Source organism: Myxine glutinosa, chromosome 11 (genome assembly GCF_964187855.1).
Source record: "Myxine glutinosa chromosome 11, kmMyxGlut1.1, whole genome shotgun sequence".
NCBI lineage: Eukaryota > Metazoa > Chordata > Myxini > Myxiniformes > Myxinidae > Myxine > Myxine glutinosa.
Genome location: NC_136271.1, coordinates 117,105,046 through 117,130,849, shown reverse-complemented (window position 1 = coordinate 117,130,849; position 25,804 = coordinate 117,105,046). Strand labels below are relative to the sequence as shown.

The 25,804-nt window shown below is 43.7% G+C and overlaps 1 protein-coding gene across 2 annotated transcripts in view; it reads right to left on the bottom strand.

Moving 5' to 3' along the window:
- The window catches only part of LOC137436938 (transmembrane protein 151B-like), a 62,583-nt gene that overhangs the window by 22,524 nt on the left and 14,255 nt on the right, over positions 1–25,804 (bottom strand). The window lies entirely within an intron of this gene.

Genomic DNA, 25,804 nt, shown 5'->3' with positions numbered 1-25,804 from the left:
AGTTGCAAACAAATCCCAGTTTAAATAGTCACTTAAACTCATGGGAATCAGTCAATAACCATGAACATCTGTGTTAATCTTTTCTCACCAATGACTGAAGTGAGAAAGGGCAAAAAGGCAATGAAGAGAGTAGAGGGTGGTGCTGTGGGGCCACAGTTGTATGCAATAAGTATGGAAATGGACAAACAGGTATACAGAGGAAAGGGAGGGGAGGAAACACAGTAATCAGGAAGTAAGAGGTCTGGGTTAGGTAGAGTCAGTGGAGGTAGAAAATATTGTCGGTAAAGATGTGGGATGACATGAGATGGGGGTGCACCAACTGCTTGAAGCCCTGGAGGAAATAATAGGATTGAAGAGCCTCAGGAAGGCAGTTACACATATGGGAATATAGAGGAACAATATGTTGAGGTGTGCATGTAAGCCTGGATTTTGGAAGTTGAACCAAAAGAGGGTTGCTGATCGAGAGAACTATTGCATGCTGGAGTTGCTTGGGAGTGCCGGAGAGTTCAGAGAGCAGAGGGAGCGAAACCAGAAGAAAGGCGAAAATATATAAAATACAAAAGTAAACATAAAAGTCGCCGACATGTGTGCAATGTGTGTTGAGCATCAGCCTCATTGTAGGAGATTCCAATAATATTAAGATTTCAAGTTAAATGTTGTTGCGGTTTTGCGAATAAAAGCAACCCCCCTATAGTTAGTTACACCACAACATGTAGCCTCCTATAGTTAGTTATTTCTTATTAAATGTAAAGCATAGGCCCTTTCCAGTGTTTAGAAAGAAAACAAATAATGCGTTGGGTCAGGCAGGATGACTGTAGGCCTCGTTGAAGCCTAAAGTGCCTCGTCATGGGACTAGACTAGGCCCTGCAGGCCTGAAAGAGGAATAAAACCTTCCCCGAAGGAGGAACGAGACATTCCTGGGAGGAGGAGCAGCGAGCAACCAATGGGAGCTAAAGGGGAGGCATGGGTGAGTGGCCGAGGATGGCCAATGAGGAGCTGTCACGTCACGTGACCCCCGGTGCCCATTGAGACCCATGGAACATTCAGCCAGGGGTTGGGGTGTTATAAAAATCTCGCTGGGCTCCTGCTATCCTGATCGGTCCTCTCGGTCCTGCTCCTGGTTCATCATTGCTCTTCGTCCCTGCCACGATCGTCTCCGGCTGTTGGCGCCTTGGGTTGGAGCGATTCCTGGGGCTTTCGTCCACCAAGCTCATCCGGGCGAGCTGCACAACCAAGCCCATTCGCACGAGCTGCATGACGAAGCCCATTCGCACGAGCTGCACAACCAAGCCAATTCGCACAAGCTGCACGACCAAGCCCATCCGGACAAGCTGCATGACCAAGCCCATCCAGGCGAGCTGCACGAAGCGGCCGCGCTTCCCTGTGCATTACCCTCTTCCCGGAATGAATGAGGGCCCTTGTCTGGGAGTCTAGGTAAGGCTATTAAGATTCTCTGCTTTGTCTCTGTTCTGTACATACCTGTAAATAAATATTGTGTTTGGTACTTCCAACCTGGCCGTCATTGTCATTTCCCATCCATTGACCTAGCATCGCCCGAATTAAAACCGCTCAATCGGATCCGATAGTGTAACGGCACAGGTCACGCGACGCACAACAGCTCGGGCGTCAGGAAGAAGTGGACTTGTGCGGGGTTCAGTCCCCGTTCTCACGGCTGCGTGTGTCCGAAGGTATTCGGATTGTGACCGTTAACCCTTCCACGCGCAGCTGTGGGTTCGATGGCTGGAGTTGCCTCGCAATCTGTCAACCACGAGTTTAGTAGTTGTGGTCGGCGGCCTTAGTGGACCCGGAGTTTGAGGGGGAGCAGGGCCTAAACCCCCCTTAGTACATCGACGAACCCGGGATCCGCAACAATATTTAATTTCTTATTTTATTTTATTTTATTAAAATTTATTTTATTATATTTATATTCTTTTTAGTTAAATAAAGATATTTTTTGTTAAAAGATTAAAGGAGAGACCTGTGTGATGCTGGGGTGCCAACCCAAAATAGAAAGCAGTGCAGGAATCCTTGCTTGAAAGACCCCCCCATTAATGAACTACCAACTCTCATTTCTGACTACCAACTATTTTCTGTAATGCACACAGGAATTTTATTTTGATAACCATCTGAAAACAGCATCCACCTGTTAAATGTGACCGCATCTGAATAATTGTGGTCAATTTCATGATCACATGTTCCAGGAAAAAAGAAAATCACCTGTCCAGTATCCTGGGACAAGTACAAGTCGATTTCAGACAACTTGTGAACGGCAGGTTAAGTCGTTTGTTTTGATGTACAACGTAAAGGGAATGCCTCATGATAGTAGTTTTGCCACATAAAATTGTTTTCTTCATAAAAATATGCCCGGATGGGGATGGGATCATGTCAGCCAATTCAAAGACGATGGGGCACATTTGTTTTGGCGATTTGAGTGATGTTCCGGACAAGACTGATAAATCGTGGATATGTTAATAAATATGTGATAACAACATGTTTTTAAAATGAGAGAGGAAGAAAGAAAATTCAACATTTTTGAAAATGAAACATTTTGTTGCCACCCGATATCCATGAATATATCGTATTACACAAGATGAAATTGACCCCATAGTTATCATGCAGATTGAAGAAGGTAAAATAGGTGTGCCACAATAAAGTACAGTGCCTTCAGAAAGTATTCACACCCTTTGACTTTTGTTTTTTTACATTTCCTTGTGTTACAGCCTGAATTTAAAATGGATGAAATTGAGATTTCTTTGTCACTGATCTACACTCAATAACCCATGATGTCAAAGTGGAATGAAAAAATGTTTTGCATAAGTATTGCCACTTCTACCCTGTAGTGAAGACCTCAGGGTGACAAATGACCAAAACGAGCTTTAACTCCGAGGCGTATACCCAATTGATGGCGGTACCTTTTGCATGAATGGGGGGTGGAGGGTAGCGAGGTCCTTACGTGCACAGACGGACTGCACACAGGGGGTTAACCGATCCCCACAACAAATAAACGTACAAGACAGGCAAATCAACAATACAACAATTAAAATGCAACAAATAATGGTTTAATGACAATATATCCCAGGATAACAAAACAATGAAGGGTAAGGTAAAATCGAATTCCTAAATGAGGGACCCTCCACTCAGACTCGTATACAGACACGGAGAAATAAACAACATCAAATGTGATGTGGTGTGTTGGCTGGTCTGGTCTCCCTCACACGACCCTCGAACCCTGGCGGCCGTCGATTGGGTCTCCGAGGCCTTGCGCGGGAACGCTCGGGATGGCGCGCCCGTATTAGCCACCGACCCACGGAGCGATGGCCAAACTCCCAACCTCCTCCGATCGTCGCGATCCACCGGGCTCTGCCACTCGCTTCACTAGCATGCACACCTCCATGCACAGCCGCCTCTGTCGAGGGCACAGGGAGAGAGAAAAAAATGGTTCCGCCTTCCACGCAGCCAGGAACAAAGAGAGAGCGCGAATGCGACCGCCTGCGACCAGCCCGGGACAGAAAGGGCACAAACTGCGACCACAGGTCACGAACCCCAGGACAGAGAGAGCGAAAAAGGTGGTGCTTTCCATTTTTGTTCCGATTGTCTCGAACATTCTCTCTGACGTCACCCACGCTCCAATCACTGAGTGCCATCGAATCATCCCAACCAATCGTCCTTCAGGGCGTGGCTTCACGGCCACACTTGGCGCCCATCAAGAAGATTCAGCTGGGAGGTGTAGTCGTGTCTGGGTACCGTCGGCAATGAAGTTATTATAATTATGTGCCGATCGCATGGCTAACCGAGTGTGCTTTATAAGAACGAAGTTGAAAAATCACAAGGGGAATTACACACTGTGAATTTTATCCATATGCCCTAACTAATTAGCATAGCGCCACCCCTCGCATGGAGACACATAACGCTTACAGGACATCCAGCCCTGACTTAAATACATGGTTTCTTCTTTGCGACATTTGGAGCACACTACTCCATACAATCCTACCTCGACCAAGGTATTTCATTACCTACTCCCACACACGTAACAGTATTCAGCCCCCTGAGTCAAAGTGTCTTTGGCAGTGATTACAGCTTCAAGTCTTCTTGGGTATGCCTGTATAAGATTTGCAAATTTGGATTTGGGGAGTTTCTCCGATTCTTCCTTGCAGATTTGCTCAAGCTCTGTCAAGTTGGATGGGGAGCATCGGTGAACAGCAATTTTCAAGTCTTTTCACATATTCTCAATGGGATTCAAGTCTGAGCTTTAGCTGTGCCACTCAAGGACTTCACATTCATGTCGTTCTGAAGCCATTCCAGTGTTGCTTTGGTTGTGTGCTTGGGGCCATTGTCCTGTTGGAATGTAAATCTTTGCTATAGTCTAAGGTCTTTTTGCACTCTGAAGCAGGTTCTCCCTAAGGATTTGCCTGTATTTGGCTCCATTCATTGTTCCCTCCATCCTTACAAGTCTCCAAGTCCCTGCTGCTGAAAAGCATCCTCATAGCATGATGCTGCCACCACCATGCTTCACGGTAGGGATGGTGTTAGATGGGTGATGAGCTGTGTTCTGTTTCTGTCAGACATAGTGCTTTGCATGCAGACCAAAGAGTTGAATTTTCTCTCATCAGATCACAAAACTTGAATAAAGGAAATTGAAAGATGAAAAAAGGAAATTGAAAGATGAATAAAGGAAATTGAAAGATGAACAAAGGAAAATGGATGCAACCGAGCTAAATTTGGAGTGTTATATCAAAGGGGTTGAATACTTGATTCAAGACATTTCAGCTTTTCATTTTTAATTATTTTGTTTAAAAAATTCTAAAAAAAAATCCATTTTGACATTATGAGGTATTATGGAAATATTAGTGACAAGAAAATAATATTTATTTAATCCATTTTAATATCAGACTGAAACACAACAAAATGTGAAAAACGTCAAGGGGTGTGAATATTTTCTCAAGCCATTGTAAATGTGACATGAGTTTTGTAACACGTTACAAAAGCGCGACCTACACCACCTCCCCCTCGTGGTCCTCATAATACACCATCCCAGGTACCTGTGAGAAACGACCTCAGGCACCCAAGGAGGTCTTAACCCCCACCAGGGTCCGGTGACCCTGCCGGCCCAAGACACTCGCTCGGGCAACGCCCCGATGGACCTGGGACGCCGCACTCCACCAGACCCTCCGTGGGGTCCAGGTCGTACCATGCCACCCATGACTGGATCCCACATCCACATCCTGCCAGCTCAGTCCCCCAGCTGGCTGGCATAAACCAATTTCCAAATGGGGCAATTTCCCATGAGGCCGACCCCAATGACCTCCCTCGGTCCAAATTCCGCAGACCAGGGACCAACTCCCTGCAATGCTGTTCCAAATCGAATTCCCATTTAAATTTCAATTAAATTTTACTTTTAAAAATTTTGGTCTCGCGTGCCAAACCGCAGCTGCAGGTAACAACCCCTTCTTCGGGTGCTTCTGCCCCTCCCTGAAGCTGTTCCAAATTCTCTATGGGGACCAGTTTTCCCAAGGCTCTATCTCCCGACTCTTCCATGTCCGAGTCCAGCGGGGGGCCAAAACACCCCCCCTGCTGGGCATCCAGTTTCGGAGCCTCTTGTACCCAATTGTGGTTCGTGGTAAGGGTCCCCTCGGTCACCCCAATCTCGTCCTGGGAATATGGGATGGACCGACTTCACTCCGGGCATCCATTTTATTATTCATTCCCTTCATTTCACACATTAATGTTGCAAACATGGCCTGGAAAGCGTTCAGGTCCGTTACCATTGTCCCCGGCTCCCTGGTAGGGGAGGCGGGTGGACTAATGCTCGGGACGGGGGAAAGTTCCACTCCTATCCTCTAATCCCTCTATCTCCGGCTCACTTCCATACTCTTCGGGATCACCCACTCACTCAACTATGCTGTTCACGTCCGCCACTACGTGCTGGCCGGCGGTTTTTCCCCTAGCGCGTATTTTATCTCAGACAAAAAAAAAAATTTAACATTTTTCGAAAACGCGATGTTGCGTTCGAAAACGTGACGGAAACCTCTCCTCAGTGAAAGACACATGAAAGCCCGCTTGAAGTTTGCAAAAAAGCACCTAAAGGACTCTCAGACTGTGAGAAACAAGATTCTGTGGTCTGATGAAACCAAGATTGAACTGTTTGGCTTCCGTCTGGCCACTCTGCCATAAAGCCCAGATTGGTGGAGTGTTGCAGTGATGGTTGTCCTTCTGGAAGTTTCTCCCATCTCCACACAGGATCTCTGGAGCTCAGCCAGAGTGACCATCGGGTTCTTGGTCACCTCTATTACGAAGGCACTTCTCCCCCGATTGCTCAGTTTGGCCGGGCGGCCAGCTCTAGGAAGTCCTGGTTGTTCCAAACTTCTTCCATTTAAGAATTATGGAGGCCACTGTGCTCTTGGGAACCTTCAATGCAGCAGATTTTTTTTTTTTTGTAGGCTTCCCCAGATCTGTGCCTCGACACAATCCTGTCTCTGAGCTCTGCAGGAAATTCCTTCGACCTCATGGCTTGGTTTTTGCTCTGATATGCATTGTCAGCCGTGAGACCTTATATGGACAGGTGTGTGCCTTTCCAAATCATGTCCAATCAATTGAATTTACCACAGGTGGACTCCAATCAAGGTGTAGAAACATCTCAAAGATGATCAAGAGAAATGGGAGGCATCTGAGCTAAATTTCAAGTGTCATAGCAAGGGGTATGAATACTTATGTCAATGTGATATTTCAGTTTTTTCTTTTTAATAAATTTGCAAAACTTTCTAAAATCCTGTTTTCTCTATGTCATTATGGGGTATTGAGTGCAGATTGATTAGGGAAAAAATGAATTTAAACTATTTCAGCATAAGGCTGCAACATAACAAAATGTGAAAAAAGTGAAGGGGTCTGAATACTTTCTGAATGCACTGTACATCAAAATGGCGGAGTGTGGAGAGGCAGCCACGTACGCCATAATGACATCAGACGTAATCACATCACCCTGTCATGTGACCATATCCTCGGCTCCGATTGGTATACGTTTTAGGGGACATACATACATACGGACGGACAAACACTGTTCCAGACGGCTTCGCCCGATGGGCTACGCCATTAAAAAAAAACCCCGATGTTGAACACGTCCTCAACCATTTCTCGGACACGAATTTACCAGTGTTGTTCAAACTTGGCACACAGATAAAGGATGATGGCTTACGTATGTCGAAAGTTTATTTTCCAGATCAAATCCAAGATGGTCATCTGGCGGCAATTTTGTTACTTAAGCATGTCACCAATAATTTATCGGACATGCATGATCCAAGTTAGTTGAAACTTGGCAGAAGCACAGTACATAATGGCAAACACGTATAATGGCATAACTCACTATTTTGCAATCTCATTAAAGATGGCTGACTGTTACACTAGCGGCCATTTTAGTCGAAAAACAAACAGTCTTGAACACGTCTTCAAACATTTCTCAGACATGCATTTACAGATCCTATTCAAACTTGGCACACATATAAGGAACGAGTCATGTCATTCATTGTCAGTCACCGACTAGTCACATGGACCAGGCACAAGCAACTATACACATCCAAAACAAAAATATTCTGGATGCCCAATGGTGATTTTCTCCATTCAGGTAATGTTAAGTGACAATTTACACAGAATAAAACACGTTGCCAATGGCAGAAATATATGACAGAATTAGGACAGGCTAAATGGTGTCAGTCATTCATTGTGGACCCAGAACAAATGGGCTTATGCAGGCCGAATGTTTCCATTTGAGACTTATTTCAATATCTTTCAGAGATGGTAACACAAGGATCTGATGACTTCCGAATAGGTACCAGTTCACTGCAGCACAACTAGAAAAAGTTGTTCATGTTCAGGCAATATCCTACAGCTTGTGAATGTGCACATCCTTTGTGTGCCAAGTTGTGCCAACAATTTTGTGCCAAGTGCACATTAGCCCATTTGTTCACAGTAAACAATGAATTTTAAATATATCACAATGCACAACTAATATACAATCCTCCTCAGTCTTTTTGTTCATGATACTCGTATTTTTCATGATACTGTTACGGTCCGCGGTTAAGGATGTTGTTTGCTGAGCGGAGGCACCGCGGCCTAACAGTTTCCCCGATTCACCCGATTCACCCGACGTTGGCCGTATCGCGCCACAGCTATTCAATATGGAAAAGACTAAAACGACGGATGTGAAGAAAAGGAAGAAGAAGAAGACAAAAGGTTGAAAATACTACTAAATTTATTTACTATGTACAGGCTCAAAGAAACCAAGGAGGAGGAAAGATAATAAAATAATATACAGAAGCTTTTAGAGACACAGTGAAAATCGCTAGCTTATCTAAACAGACTTAATTATACCCAGGACAGAACAAACGAAGACGACTCACACGGGGAATGATGATAGGAATGGCAGGTGGATGTTTTGAGGGAGAGGGAGGTCCAACGGGTCCTGCAGCACGATCGGCGCATTGGGCAGCCGCCGTTCCTTCGCGGCCCTGCTCCAAACTGCCGTCCAGGCCCCAAGCGGCTGTTGAGTGTTGTTGCTGCTGTGGACGCTGCTGCTGGCAAGCAAGGCGACGGATAGCAGGCTTTGTGCTTCCCTGGATGATCTCCTTTGAACAAGAATCGCTGCTGGATGATCTTTTCTCTTTGGACAAGAATCGCTGCTGGATGATCTCCCTTCTCTCTCTTGGACCTCACAACCCAGCTCTCTCTTGGACCCTTTCACTCAGCTCTCCTCTGACGACCCAGCTCTTTTCTTTGCACCTCACCACGCAGCTCCGCCCTGACGACCCAGCTCTTTTCTTTGCACCTCACCACGCAGCTCAGCCCTGACGACCCCACAACTCAGCTCTCTCTTGGACCCTTTTTGCAACTTCTTGCGCGCGCGGCGCGCGCCTTTATAGCGCCTCCGGCGATTAAGCCGCCGGCCTTTAGGACATGCCCATCGGTGTGCTCACCTTGGCCATGGTTGGTCGCGCGACCCTCTGGCTCCGCCCTTGATGACGACGGGCGGGCACGCCTTTCTTCCCCGACCCTGCCTCATGGCCAATGGTGGCAATTGTAGTTGGCAATGCGAATGGCAATTGACGAAAGGGGAAATGGAGGTTTTTGGGAATGGGAATGAAGGATGAAGGGAATCTATCTTTTTCACTTGGTGCAATGGAGTGTCATTCTAATGGAAGACAAGGCCTTACCCTAAAACACATAGGATATAAACTACTGAACAAGGGTATTATAGTGTCCTTCAATGGATGCTTTATGGAATTAACTACCGGGACGCCCTTTGACCTTTACACAACACTGGAGGCAGGAGGGGCCAGAATCAAACAATGTTACACAGCAATTTACCACAATACAACACAATAAAAAAATACAATCCTCATATCCGCAACAATACTTTTTGTTCATATTTTCATTTGGAATTCCCGCTATACCTTCAAAGAGAGCCCTCAGGTGTGAGCGTGCAGGATAATGAACATATAAACAGGACCCAAGAGGTTATATGGAAAGGAGGTAAGCTAGGATAGCATAGGCCCTAGGCCTTGGGCCTAGAAGTATGCGCACTTGCCTCTGAACTGTCTGGTCTGGGTTTGAATGTCGGTCCAGCTTTTTCTGTCATTCTGTCGCATCGTATTAGTGTGTGTGCCATCCCTCGGAAGGACGTTAAACTCGGTGTCCACTGTCCAGTCTGCTGGAACTAATTAGTGGACGCTAAAGATCCCAAGGTGTCCTTCATGGAAGAGGACACCTTGAGCTATCGCCGGCACCTGGACAAATTACAAATTCCTGCCCTAACCTACAGGGCATTGCACCAGCGGAAACAAGTGTGAAGTGCACAATGTTATCTCCTCCACTCCCCTGCCCCCAGTCAACGATGCCACTCGCAGCCGCATGCTGCATGCAAAAGAACACAGAGAGGAGGGGAATTATGGGAGAGTGGGCCTGGCATCTTAACCCACCATACTCCAATAAATCATCACGGGAACCCTTCAAAAACCGAGGATGAATTGGCAATGCTCTGAACAATTTGTGCCAAATCACTAAAATCGTTAGAACACCAATTCACTCCATGCAGAGACAATGTTCTTTCGTTTTTACTGCGTTGATAGCAATGTTATAAGAACAGTGTACAGCACAAGCACCTATACCTACATTCAGTATGGTTTTCACTCCTGTTTTTTATGTTACTTCTGTATGCCAATCTGTCTCGTTTGTATGTATGTTTGTTTCTTTGTATGTACAAGGTGTTTCAAAAAGACCCGGCCAACTTTGGTTGTGAACACATTTAGAACCACAAACGATACAATGACACCATTTAGTTTATATGTTTACAGAAACTCATCAAGTTTTGTACACACCATCAATACACTTCAATATGAGCACCATTTGTTGCACGCAGGACATCCAAGGCGGTACACGAGTTCTTGCCGTCTTCGGCTTAGCATATTTGAGTCCACCAGTGCGCATGCACCTGTGATCTGAGAACGAAGATCCTGCAGGTTTGCCACCTTGGTGTTGTGACAACATCTTTGACAAACCCCACAGGAAGAAAATCAAGTTGGGCTATGTCTGGTGATCGCGGGGGCCGTCTCGGCCAATCCAGTGACCTGAAAATTTTTCATTCAGGGTGGCTCGAACGACGAAGGCCAAATGAGGGAGACTGCAGTCCTGTTGAAAAATGATATCGGGTTGCAGGTCTTCAATCTGTGGGAAGACGAATCCTTCCAACAGGTTCATGTAAATTATTGAGGTCGCTGTATCCTCAGCAAAGAAAAAAGGACCCGCCAAGCGGTCATGGAGAAGGCCACACCACACATTGACCTTTGCACTGTCAGCAAGTATGTGTCCAATGACCACGTGGGGGGTTTCAGAGCCCCAGATCCACACATTGTGCCGGTTGACCTTCCCCGATACATGAAATCAAGTTTCGTCTGTGAACATGATCTTTTTCAGGTAATTTTCGTCATGCTCTATGGACCGAGCATTTCCAAGGCAAACACCTTGCACTTGCGTCTGCAATTTGGTTTGAGTTCATGCAGAATCTGCACTGCATCGGTATAAAGCTTCAGTCTTTTATGCAAAATCCTGTGTACAGTGGTGGTTGGTCATCCCAGTTCTCTGGATGTGCGTCAGATTGATTTTCTGGGACTTTGTTGAAATGATTCACGCACTCATTCAACATTCAACTCGTTCTGCTACACTTGTGCTTGGTCAACCGGTACTTTCCCGTTTTTGACAACCTCCAGTCTCCTTAAACACCTTGTAACACTCTTAGTCAGGGCCCTTAGGGATATTTTGGTTCAAATTCTTCCAAAAGCATCAAATTTGGCGCAGATGTTGCCCATGCCATACTCTTTCGATTTTTGACGGGCGCCAAGGGCGGTATGATCCGGGGACCATACCGATCCATCCCGCCATGTCACCTGATCTATGACGTCATAATTAGGATATGCATCCAATCACATGGCGTACTATAAGTGGTCAAAGTTCAAAATGAATCGATCGAAAAATGAAGGCAGGGATCCATTTTTAAGGTTTTCATAAAATCCAATATGGCCGCCAGGTCACATGACCTATGACGTCATATTTATGACATGTATACAATCATGTATACATGAACCCGGATTATGATCGCACAAAAATTAAACACAGGGATGTGGCATACAGTTCATAAAACATCAAAATCCGTTCCTTTGTAATTAGACTGATGAACTGCATATGCCTGACAATTAGGAAATAGACATGTAAATATTTCCTCTAATTGTCAAAAATAAGGTCAGAGTTCGAATAGTCAACCCAGAAACATAAAATGGTGAACCTCGTGTAAATCTTGACAAAAAACTCAAAAACCGACATGTTTGACTCAAAAATGACCTTTAAGATGACCTTGAGGGTTGACCTTGACCTCGAATCATCAAAATAACATCATAATTGGATTCGTCGACCTCGAAAACCCCTGAAAAGTGGCATCATACATGATTCCAACCCTTTTGGTTATTTAACTGATTTTCCTCTAATCCGGGTGGCGGCCATTTAGTATTTCGCCAATATGGGGCCCCCGGGGGGGGGGGGGCGCCCTTCTTGGCGCCCGTCAAAAAGCGAAAGAGTATGGCATGGGCAACATCTGGGCCAAATTTGGTGCTTTTGGAAGAATTTGAACCAAACGGCCCCAAAATATCCCTAAGGGCCCTGACTATCTCAGATACTAATCCACGATGGTGGATTCCTTCCATACCTTGTACGGAAATTACACTGAACTTGCGTGTCGGATCTCGTCTTGATGAACTATTCGAAGCATTGAGCTTTCTCCTGTGGAGTCGCCATTTCCTTTTACAATAAACCACCAGATGGGAAAACATAGAAAACTTTATGAGTTGCTGTATCATATAAAACAAGCGTTACGCCTAGGTCCCCCGTCGGTGAAGTGATGTGAGTTGACAAAGTGGAAGACGCAGAAAACATGCTGTGATATGATATTTCGCTCACAAGGTTCAGACATACATGGCGGCGGCCATCTTGGATTTTGACGTGGCGACCCAATTTTCAATAGGGTTCTTCCTTATGCCGAGATACACCCACACCAAATTAGAAGTTGGTACTTCGCTTATTTTTCAAGATATTCATCTCACAAGGTTCAGACATATATATGGTGGCGGCCATCTTGGATTTTGACGTGGGTTGCACCCACACACCAAATTCGAATGCGGTCCTTCGCTTATGCACGCACGCACGCACGCAAACACGCACGGACGGACGGACGGACGGACACACGGACAGAGGGGAAAACCATAGTCCCCCTTTCGCTCCGCTGTGTGACGGGGGACAACAAAGGGTATCATTGTATCATTTGTGGTACTAAACATATTAACAACCAACGTTGTCCAGGTCTGGACATACTGTATGTTTGTCTGTGAGTACGATAACTCATGAACGCATTCAGCTGTCTTCGTTAAACTTTACCAGAGGATTCCGAAGGAAAAAGTGAGGCTAGCAATGTTACTTGATTATATAGGTCAAAGGTAATGATGACAGTGAGAGATTTTCGTCATACCTGTCATGCTATCACTTGATGCTTCCTTGGTTGTGTCTGCCTGTGAGCATGGTATCTCAAAAAGTTGATGACAGAGTCAGCCAAAATTTTGTGGGCATGTTGGATGTGTGACGAGGACGAATTGATTCGATTTTGGTGAAGATCCGAATCCGGATACGGATATTAGTTACTCTGCGCTCGCAAAGCAAAAAAATCAGGGATAAGCGATCTTAACGAAACCGTTGGTCCGATTGACACAAAATGTTCATAACAGTGTGCATCTACTCGTGTATAATGAATTTTTGATAACTATGACGTCATCGGGCACGTGGTACAGGTGCCATCTTGGAAACCGAACAACTTTTGACCTCTCTATCTCCGAAACCACTCCATGAAAAAAATTCAAACATGGCTCGATCATCGATAAACAAGTCTTGTCATTTTACCAGTAAGGTTTATGCAAAGCACATGGAAGAAAGGGCAGATTATGGTTTTGAAAGAATTGTATTGAAACATGCTTACTGACATTGGATTCTTGCAACGCTTTGTCTTTTTCCTCCATTGCATTACAAATGCATTATTTATGGGATGAACGTTTAGGGTTAGTACACATTAATGTCATTAAAATTTTAACTCAATGCCAATGGAAAAATGCTTCCATTATGTACATCATTTATATCATTAAGCAGTAAAACACTAGATCTTCTTTCTCTGAAAATACCACACAGTGCTCCTTTGTATGGATTTTCTTTCATTGCAGTTAAAGTTTTGCCTTCTAATTAATAAATTAATAAAGGAGCCAAGCAGAGCAACAGCAGAAACATTGTGGAAGAATCTTCCGGACTGAAGGGGGAGGAGGAGGAGGAGGAGGAGGAGGAGGGGTTGGCAGGATGGCCTAGAGGTACGCACACTCTAAGCTATCTAGCCTGGGTTTAAATCCCGACCCAGCTATCAACTGTCAACCAACCAGCCGGGTGATTCATCAATGTGTGTGACCTCCCTCAGATGGACGTTAAACTGGCCGTCCCACTTGCTGGAATTAGTTGGTGGACATTAAAGATCTCATGGTGCCCTTCAGGAAGAATATGCGAGCTATCACTGGCACCCTGAATAAATTTCCAAATTATTGGCCAACTTCCTGAGTCGAGTGGCGACCCGTCCAGGATTTTAGCGTAGTAACTCCTTCGGGAGCAGCAACGCTTTGCGTAGGGCATAGTACATGACGATGATGATGAAGGAAGGCAAACTAACCATGAGAAGAAGAAGAAGAAGAAGAAGGACAGATTCCGTCCAAATTATAATCAGTTAAGTCAAGACCATAATATTCTTACAAACCATGTCAGTAATGAAAATACCAGGTTGATTTAAATTTGACCGGAAATTTACTTTTAGCATCGCACACATATTAACTGGCATGGTGATTATGAACCTCTGGGCTACACCAAGTACTTTCTTCAAGGGTCCAATCCAATAAGGGGCATCTACCATGCACCCACCTTGTTTCGGCATTCATTAACATTTAATGAGGTTTCCAAATTGTAGCTAGAAAATAACATATTGTTACGTGTATGGGGGTAGGTAATGAAATACATTAGTCCAGATAGAATTGTATCGATTAGCATGCCCCGAATGTCGTGAAGAAGAACCTTCATGTATCTAAGTTAGGTCCGAATGTCCGTGTAAGCGTTTATGTGTCTCGATGCAAGGGGTGGAGATATGCTAATTAGATAGGGCATAAGGATAAATTCCCAGTGTGTAATTGCCCCTTGTGATTTTTCCCTTTGTTCTTATAAAACTCACTCGGCCAGCCATGCAATCGGCACATAATTACAACCACCATAATCGCCGACAGTACCCGGACACTACCACCCCACCCAGCCGAACATTCTCAATGGGCGTAAAGAATGGCCGTGAGGCACATCCCGAAGCATAATTGGTTGGGACAATTTGACAGCGCTCGGTGATTGGAGCGAGCCTTTGAGGGAACCTTCATTCGAGGGTCAGAGGGAACCTTCGAGAACAGAGGAAGAAAAAGCGAAGCGACCGCCATTTTCCCTCTCTCTGTGCTAAGCTTCATTGTGAGTGGTCACAATTTTCCCCCTCTCTGTTTTGGCATTCGTAAAGAGCAGACACACATTTATTCTCACTCTCTGGTACTAGCTGCGTGGCGGACAGCAGAGCATTGTTGGCTCTCTCTGGTACGCTTGTGGGAAAAGACACCAAGAGTGGTTTGGGACGGTCGGAGCTCGGTGCAGCCAAACGATAAGGACCAAGGGAGGAGCTCTGGCCTGTTCGCTTTGCGCCGGCGGCGAATGCGACTTCGCGCCATGCATGTTTTCCCGTGCAGGGATGCGGGACCTGTGACGCCACCAAACCATCATCAAGACCAGAGCTGAGCGCCAAAAAGGGACATGTCTCACCATTTTTCATCCGCGTCCGTCCGTCCATCTCTCTCTCTCTGGCTTCGTGGTGAGCGGACACTGTTACCTTTGGCTCTCAGCTGCTGCTGGCTCATGTGCGCTTTTTGTGAGGAGAATATTTCAGAGCTTTGGGGAGCCTTTGCCACATTGAAGGAGGGGAGGTTGTGCTCTTCAGGGGAGCTGGGACCGTGCTGTGCTGGCTGGCCCGAAATTGAGCTTGAGACGTTTGGCTGCCTGCGGCATGGCTCGGTGTGCTCGTGTGATTGACCGGCATCATTGTTTGAACGCTTCGACATGCCGCCCTCTCGTCGATGACCCCACCAAAGTGCTCGTCAAGACCAGAGCTGAGTGCCGGCAAAAAGGGGGGAATTTATTTTATTTGCTTTAATCATTCCCCTGTCTGCTTTTGTGTCTGAGTGGAGGATCCTCATTTAGGAATTATAGTTTTTACCTCACCGTTCATTTCTTTATTGCCTGCATTATTTTCATTAAATCATTATTTGTTGCATTTTCAATTCATTGTCTTGTACGTTTATTTGTTCGTGGTTTCGGATAAACCCCCGTCGCGTCCATCCAGTCAACTAAGACCACGATACCTCCGTTTCCCTCACACACCATACAAAGGAACCGCAATCGATTTGATTTGCTCGCCTTGGAGTTAAAGCTCGTTTTGGCCATTCGTCGCCCTGAGCTCTTCACTACAGCGTCGATGCGACAATATTAACGTTAAATGCAACTTACAGCGTTGTTGCAGTCTATGGAAGAATTAATCACTCCCGACTGTTACACTGCTTCCCACACACAGTATGGGTCAGCGTACAGGCCTTAGGCACTGCATTTGTAACAAGAAGCCTTTGACCATGCGCTTCGGCCTTTAGGTTTAAGCATATGCATGTACTAGATCAGGGGTTCCCAACCTTTTTTGTGTTATGGCCCCCTTGGCTTCCAGAGCACATCCCCAGCACCCCTTACCTTTCGCGAGGGTTGAGCGGCAGAGCACGTGTAAGCAGGCTAGGGGGATCTGGGGGCAGGTGCCCCCCAGAAATTTTTTGATTTCCAGATGCTCTGTGGTGCATTCTGAGAGGTTTTTTTTCCATTAATTGGCTATTTTGTTTGTATGAGAATTGGTAAATTATTACACAGAATTTAATATTAGAAGTTCGATATAATCTCCCTTGACATAGCGAACGAATGCCAGTAGCTGGGAGCAGGAACTAACATTGGTCGATTCATCAAGTTGAAAAGAAAACAAGCCAAAAGGCGCCGCCTTAATCTCATTGATGATCTGTTGTTTCACATCTTCCGACATGTCATGGATACGACGCTGCACTGTGTTATTCGATAAAAACACCTGTTCACCTTTGCGAGCCTTTGCCTTGCCGAGAACCCATTCGACAATGAGGAGGGTACAAGGCTTGATGAGTGTCTCCCCAATCGAGTGGGGTTTTTTCTTCTTTGCAATTTCAAGAGAAACTTCATAAGCCTGGACAGTTGCTGCATTTTGTTGTTGAAAAGCTCCTCCCTCATCCAACTTCTGTCGCTTTAAATTTATTTCATGCCGCTTGAAAATTTTGGGATCCTGCTTTGCATGTTGTGCGTGATTCGTCTCGATGTGCAACTTCAACTTGGATGGCCTCATGGATTCAGTACTCAAAACCTTGTGACACAGCAGACATTGTGGTTTCTCTTGGCCAGACATGGTAATGGACGTGAATCCAAGCTTTATGTATTCGTCAAGATACTTTCTTTTTTTTACTCGCAGAAGCCATAACGTCAAATCTGCAAAAGGAAAAATATATATATCAAAGTCAAAACAATATAAATAAATAAAAAACAATATTTAATTTTTAGTATGGTTCAAATTACCCCATGGCCCCCCGAGAAATACACCATGGCCCCCCAGGGGGCCATGGCCCCCAGGCTGGGAACCACGGTACTAGATGGACAAGCTTTGTTGGACTTTCTAATTTGGCCATTGGGCCTGAGTGCACTTCCCTAGCTTTGTTATAATGTTTAATTTCCTTAAAAGTTTTCTAAAATAAAAAGGCGCTGTCACAAGATAGCTAAGTGGTCCCCAAACAGAAAATATTGATTGTATGACCATGTATTCTGTCCTTGAGGGCAAGGAAGTGTTTTTGTATGACAATGAGCTTTGGCCTTTGTTTGGTAAGCTTTCCTTGATCATGTATTTTGATCATTGGGCCTAAGTAGTGTCTGTACACATTTGAAGCTTTAAATTTTTATGATGCATTGGATTTTAAAACCGTTTTATGTCTCCGCCCCGAAGGTGGCCAGAGGAATTACAGTATGTTTTCGGGTTGTCCGTCCGGCCGTATGGGCTAAACCTTTTTTCTGAGCAACCACATGTCCAATTGAGACAAAACTTTCAGGGTAGGAGCGACACCCATGCAGAATGTTTTTATGATTATTGTGACGTCATAGGTCACGTGGTATGGCAGCCAACTTGGATCAAATGCAAATAATTAAAAATATACATTTATCAGAAACCATTGCATAGAAAAATTTGAAACTTGGCACATTGTCGAGTTCCCCCAATGGGGAACAAAAGCATGATAATGATGACATCATCGGTGATGTGGCATGCCAGCCATAAATGATTTAATCAAATGCCTTATCCTAAAAATCTGAAATTGCATGCACATGATCTATGACCCATTTGTATTGAAATATTCAATTTATGACATCATGGGTCACATTGTTTGCCAGCCATATTGGATTTAACCTAAAACTATAAAAAAACATCTTCTCCCAAACCACCGAAGCGATTGACTCAAAGCTTTACTTGTGTCATTGACCAAGCATGGTGATTAAAAGTTGATCACAAAAACGTCATTGGTCACATGGTGTGGCAGCCATGTTGGATTGAAGGAATATATTAAATAATTATATCTCTGAAACCACTTACACTGTTGATGAAAATTTTTACAAATATCATCCAACGCCATAGTTGCATACAATTTGAAAATTATGACGTCGTAGGCTACTTGGTTTGGCAGCCATCTTGGATAGAAAAACGAACCTTATCCGATCAGCATGAAACTTCACATACGTGACCCTCTGCCCATACATACACAAAGTGTACTGTACATTTTTGATGTCATATGCCACGCGGTTTGGCAGCCTTATTAGCTTGAAAGCCGATATTAAAAAAAATAAATAAAAAAAAACCTTCTCCCAAACTGCTTCACTGATCGATGTGAAACCTGTCATGGCCTTTGAAAATGTGATACATGAAAACAGCTGAAGGGATTCAAATCAAACTTGTTTATTTTTAGGACAGTCAACGTCTACCTGTTGTCATGGTAGTCAGGTTCACTATGTTTTTTCGTTCAAAATTTTGGTAGATTAGCAAAACTATACATTTTTGGAATATTCAGAGCATGAGGAATCCAAAAATTTATGTTTACATTTGCGTAGACACCTTTGCGAAAATGACACTCAGGACAGTGATGAAGATCTGTAAAAGTATATTCCTGAACGGTATAGACCTCGTAGATCCTGTGTATAGGACTTATAGTTCAATCTGATACTACCTATAACTTCCTATAACAACCTATAACTTCAAAGGACTTGCAATATCATGTATTATGTAATACAGTTATATCACAAATATAAAGACAATGGTTTTTAATTACCTTTGTTTGTTGCTTTTATATAATCCTGAGCACTATTTTGAGGCCTTTATTGGATTCCTTGACCCAGAAAACATAGGATTAGCATATTTGATTAAGTCTCTAGGTTGACTAGAAGCCGAGATCGCGCAAAATATGTATTTTATGGCGGCCATTTTCAAAATCCAAAATGGCGGCCATGCAGGTGTCTGTGCAAATGCCAACAGTGATTTTCAGATTCTCCATGCTCTGAAGATTCCAAAAATGTACAGGTTTGCTAATCCCAAAATTTTTAAAGAAATTATATTTGTTAACATAGTGAACCTGACTATCTTCATCACTGTCCTGAGTGTCATTTTCGCAAAGGTGTCGACGCAAATGTAAACATTAATTTTTGGATTCCTCATGCTCTGAATATTCCAAAAATGTATAGTTTTGCTAATCTACCAAAATTTTGAACGAAATTATATTTGTTAACATAGTGAACCTGACTATGGGTAGGAACTACTCGGAGGTATATTGGCAACACAGTCGCATTGCTCTAGTCTATGTCATAGCCCGTAGGGCATTGCCATCTGAAACAGCGTTTGTCTGTTTGTCCAGTCTACGTATGTATGTATGTCCCTCACAAATATCCACCAATCAGATCTGAGGATCTGGTCACGTGACAGGGGGGCATGTTTAGTAACCATTACAGTTGCATATTTTACGAAACTGAAATGTAATAACATTCTGTGGAATGTTTTGGGCTCCCAGCAGGTGTCGTAAGATAGGTCAGAGGCTGCAGAAATTCCTCAATACAATTATGATTTTGAAATGCGATCGACATGGACCTTGGTCCTGAATCTGTAAGCCAACAGATGATGATGGTTCGCTGGTTTGATAATACTCAATACAATCATGATTTAACATTATATTTTGATATATTAATACTGAATTATTAATTTGTGATTGGAAGAATGAATGATGCTGTTTGGAATGAAAATAGAGATATTTACTTTAAAGCAGAATGAGGACATGACATAAGGGTTTCCATCCATAACATTCGCGGATTCACCATTTGCAGTTTCGCCATTGACTGGATATGTCAACATTCAGACCTGGTACATTATTTATGTACGTGACGTGAAGCACACACCCTTAGCTTTAACATGGGGTTTGTTTTTAGTCTCACCCCAAATAATATGCGAGACTATTGCAATGCCCCCGTGTGCGTGTGATAAATCTGACATCATAGATCACATGGTATGGCAGCCATATTTGATTAAATTAAAAAAATTGGACATCTTTTTCTCTGAAACCGCTCAACAAAAAAAATTTGAAACTTGGCACATGTCATAAACCCCTATGGGGTATAGAGGATGCTAACGATGATGTCATCAGTGAAGTGGTATTGATTGTATCAAAATCCTTGTCTGAAAAATCTGAAACTTCATACATCTGATTTACGACCCGATGTGAATGGAGAATTAAACTTATGACATCATCTAATGAGAGGAATGTCCGCGCACAGCCGTCTTCCACCAAAGTCCGGAACCAAGAGGAGAGGGTCGAGGGCAGAGGAAGGCGTGAGGGGCAAGAGGCAAGAGAGAAAATGTCGGTCCGAGAGTTCTTTTATTGACCGTCTCGTGACGTCATCTGTGCCTCTCCACCAATGCCCGCAGGCCACCATTGCATGCTCAGCTCTCCACGAATCAGCACGCCACTTCTTCCTCGGCCTTCTTTCACCAATCAGCGAGTGCCTTCTTACTCCGCCCTGGCCAATCACGGCTCCTCGGGGCGTGTCTTTGGCCTGCTCGACCTCAATGTGTGCTGTAGCTAGTTGCCGTGGCCGTGCCATCGGCAGTGCTCAGAACTGGCTTCCGGTTGATTTTATTATTATTATTTAATGCAGTTAATGGGCATTTCCTACTAGTGTCCATGGTGCTGTGCCAGAAGGGACAAGGGATGTAAATTACTGAGGTTTGGCGAACAAGGTAGTAGTTAACATAATCCCTATAACTAGTTAACATGCCCCATTCCTCGTAATGGGGATTAAGATACACCTTAATCCGACATCCGGGCTAAAGTACTTATTACATGGTGGTGCCTACATGACATTTGGAGCACCTACCTATACAAATCTACCTGGTCTAAGGTAATCACTGCCTAGCCCCAACAACCGTAACAATAAGAACAACATCGTGGCAAGGAGGTTAAGAGGTGAACAAGCTGGATATAAAACACAGCAAAGAGAGGAAGTGAAGAACAGGGAATGAAAGAGAAATATAACAAAAAATGAAAATGGGGCTGAGGGAGAGGGGACGATACAAGGACATGGACTCATACAATGTGTACATTATGAAAAACTAGTATAAAAGCCCATCAAAAATGATGGGATGCAAAAGTTTATTCAACGGACATAAGGGTTTCCATCCATAACATTCGCGGATTCCCCATTTAACATGGGGTTTGTTTTTAGTCGTGACCGCATGACCATGTCAAAGTCTCTGGCCTCGGCCTAGCATCAGGTACACTAACTTACAGTCATGGCCAAAATTATTGGCACCCTTGTACTTTTTTCAAATAATGCACCATTTCTTCCAGAAAATTGTTGAAATTAAAAAATATTTTGGTATCCACAAATGTATTTCTTTGGTTTTCAGTGAAACAAAACAAAAAAACTGAAAGAATTACTAAATCTGAGTTTATTCCACACAGAAATCCTAAAATGGCCGGACAATATTATTGGCACCTTTTAGAAGTTGTTAGAAATAATTAGTTTTCAAGCAAGTAATTCTCCTTTACCTTGGAATTGAACTCACCTGTGGTGAGTTGCAGGTGCCTACAATTTAAAAAATTCACTCACTCAACCATTTTGAATAGAGAAAAGGAGTCATTGTACTTTTTTGTGTCACTGTGTGTACCGCAATGAGCATGGAGAAAAGAAAGAAAACCAGAGAATTGTCTGAGGAGGTCAGACAAGATTGTAGCCAAGCGTGGACAATCTCAAGGCTACAACTCCATCTCCAGAGACCTTCATGTTCCTGTATCCACCGTACGCAATGTTTTCAGGAAGTTTAAGGTCCATGGCAATGTAGCCAACCTACATGGACGTAGCCACAAGAGAAGACATGATCGAAGATTGCAGCGAAGGATTGTTCAAATGGTGGAGAAAGCACCTCAATCAACTGCCAAACAGATTCAAGCTGACCTTCAGACACAAGGTATGACAGTTTCAACTCGCACCATCCGCCGCCAACCCAATGAAAGGGGTTCTATGGTAGGAGACCCAAGAGGAACCCATTGCTGAGAGAGAGAGAGAGAGAGAGAGAGAGAGAGAGAGAGAGAGAGAGAGAGAGAGAGAGAGAGAGAGAGAGAGAGACATAAGAAAGCCAAACTGGAGTTTGCCAAAACACACCTGAACAAGCCAAAATCCTTCTGGGAGAATGTTCTCTGTACAGCTTTGACCAAATTAGAGCTTTTTGATAAAGCACATCATCTCTATGTTTACAGAAAACAAAATGAAGCCTTCAAAAAAAAGAACACCTTCTGTACAGTTAAACATGGAGGAGGTTCAGTGATGTTTTGGGGTTGCTGTGCTGCCTCTGGCACTGTGTGCCTTGACTCTGTGCATGGCATCATGAAATCAGGAGATTACCAAGGCATTTTGGAGCGCAATATCGAACCCAGTCAGAAAGTTGGGTCTCCGTCGAAGGTCATGGGTCTTGCACCCAGGCAGGACAATGACCCCAAACACATTTCAGAAAGCACCCAGGAATGGTTCAAGACAAAATGCTGGACTGTTCTGAAGTGGCCAGCAATGAGTCCAGATATAAATCCCATTGAGCACCTGTGGGGAGATCTGAAAACAGCAGTTGGGAGAAGGCACCCTTCAAATCTGGGAGAACTGGAGCAGTTTGCACAAGAGAAGTGCGCCAAACTACCAGTAGAGGTGTAGGAAGCTCATTCATGGCTATAGGAATCGCTTGACTGCAGTTATTTTGCTGCTCCCAAATATTAAGTCTTGGTTGTCAATAATTTTGTCAATGCCATTTCTTTATATTTTCTGATTTAAAAGGATATATTAAGTTCTGAATCAAAAACAAAGGTTCTGTAATATTAACAGTGAAATAAATAATTGTGGAGACCAAATACTTTTGTCAATTGCAACTTATTTTCGAGAAAGGTTTTGAAGGTTATTTGAAAAGAAGTGCAAGGGTGCCAATATTTTCGGCCATGACTATATCTTCTTTATTTATGAGATCATACAGATATAAATGAACACTCGTTTTACTCTGTGCATGTTGAATTTCACCTCCCTGTGCCTTTTATTTATTGTTATTTAAAAAAAACGCTTCTGTACACCACCCTTGAGGCTCAGCTTGCAAGCCACCATCTACACTTCCAATAGAAGAAACATAATTACTCTTTTATACAAAATGTTTTTCAAGTTTATTTTATCCTCAAAATTAACTGTAGTGAACACACATTCGTGTTAAAAGATTGGCCTTTCAAACCTACCCTAATGAAGGGAGACGGACGTGTGTACAAACACGCAAACTGACATTGTGTTTTATATGGTAGATAGAAAATTGGTTAAAATCAATTGCCATTGTGAAAATTGTGGGTTGATAATCCACCACTGGTGCTGTAACAGTTAATAACCGTAACAGTCAATGATAAAATAGGCTTTTTAAAAGATACATATATTTCTTCAGTTAATAAACGTGATTACCGAAGAGGATCAAGCTTCTCAGATGCCAGCTGCTTAAAACAGACAAACAACCAACCAACATACATTGACTTGGCCAATGTACCGACTCAGACTTGGCCAATGATTTCTGTGAACTTCTAATCCTTACTTCGGTTTATGTTGAAGGAATGATTCATCGGTCTGAGATAATGCTTTTGCAGGAGAAAAGCTTTCCTTTTAAAAACTGTACCTTGACGAAGCCAGTTATTGAATTGTATCTCAAGGGTTGAGATCAAATGATTGGAAATAGTCAAGTTACTTATCTGCCAATATTGCAACATGGACATCACTCTGAAAAATGCTGCTTCGTTTCGATCTATGAAAAATATATTTGTCACATATTCAGCTAGGCAACCCAATGTGCTTCACCTGTGAGAACCAGGTGTATAATACTATGGTGGGCATTAGGAGTGAAAGTTTCATCCATGTGATGAAGATTGTAGACCGTCGACACCAAATACTGTAGCATTTTGTCAAATAGGAGTCATCTCATTGGTCATAATCGAGTTATCTCGCCCATTGTGCCAATTGTCAAATTCAATTCAAACTGAGTGGCATGCAAAGAGAGGAGATGGAAGTTATGTCTGTAGCTTCAAGGCCAATAAAACCTCTGCAAGGCATGAATCACAATTCCTTGAATATCTACAGCAAACATTTAAACCAAACACATAATGCACAAGAAAATTATGTTCTCAGAACAAGTCATGCCCACCAAGCTCAAAGCCCATAACATGTTGATAGAATACACTTTTGGTTACTATCCTATTGGAGGCTGATCTAGAGTTGTTGTTGTTGTTGTTGTAGTTGTTGTTGTATAGTCCCAGACAGTTCTCTCAAACAAGCTCACGGCACGGAGACAGCCGATCGATCTTTCATGAGCGACCTAGAGATCCCCCACATCCAGGATGGTGTACCCCCACCTTCATGAAGTCAGGGCCACGACAGAGTTAGAGAGGGAGAGAGAAAGAGACAAGAGAGAAAGAGAGAGAGAGAGAGAGAGAGAGAGAGAGAGGGAAAGGGTCGGTCCATGGGGACCAATCGGTACTCTGTCCATGACCGCGCTGCCCTGATGAACCCAGGCAGCAGGGAAGAATGGGGAAGATTTGGTCCCAGACTTGCGTTCTGGGGTACGACTGCAAAGAGGCATCCCCAATAGTTGTCGATCTAGAGTTGTCCTGATGTAGCATCCATCCAAAGATGCCTGGACCTTGTTAGGCGTGCGCTTCTTCTTTCCAAAAGTTGACGCCAAAACCATGACCAACTATTATAATCTACAAGTATAATAATAGTAGTTCCCTTGCAAGTAACATCCACAAAAGAGGAGGTCATTAGGCCCGACAACGGCAACAAGCCTGTGTAATTATTGTCAACTTGTGGTATTTCTATATTTATAGCATAACTATTTTATTTTTTATTTTTGGGATGACTCAGCCAGAATTCAAATCGCTGACCTCTCCAGACTCAGAGCAGATGATCTAAGCATTGCACCACTTATAATCCAAAGCAGCACTTTAAAAAAATGCAACATGGTTTGAAAAGACCCACGTAATAGTAGCCAAGAATAGTAGCAGAAATAAGGAATCACAAATTCAAAACACAATCTACAAAATTCACCACGGTGCCAACATGGGCCAACAACAGTGCCCACTAAGGAGGTAGTTGCAGAAGACCTTTGGACCTTTTGGAACACCTCCAAAAAATAATTAACACAGTCGGAATCTATGCAGGTGAACATGTTCAAGACCTCAGTTCACAGGATGTTGAATGTAAGTTCAGCTACATCCTTGCAAACTGCATTTTAAATGAGATTATCGAGGATAAATTAAGGATTAAGTGTATCATTTGCTGAAGACATGTTGGAAACAATCAAACAAGATGACACTTTTCTTAATGAATGTCTTGTTAATTGTGACAATCCCCGGGAGGAATAAAAAACAAACATGGTGAGAAGTGAGGGTATCCAGGCCCACAGGAGAGACAG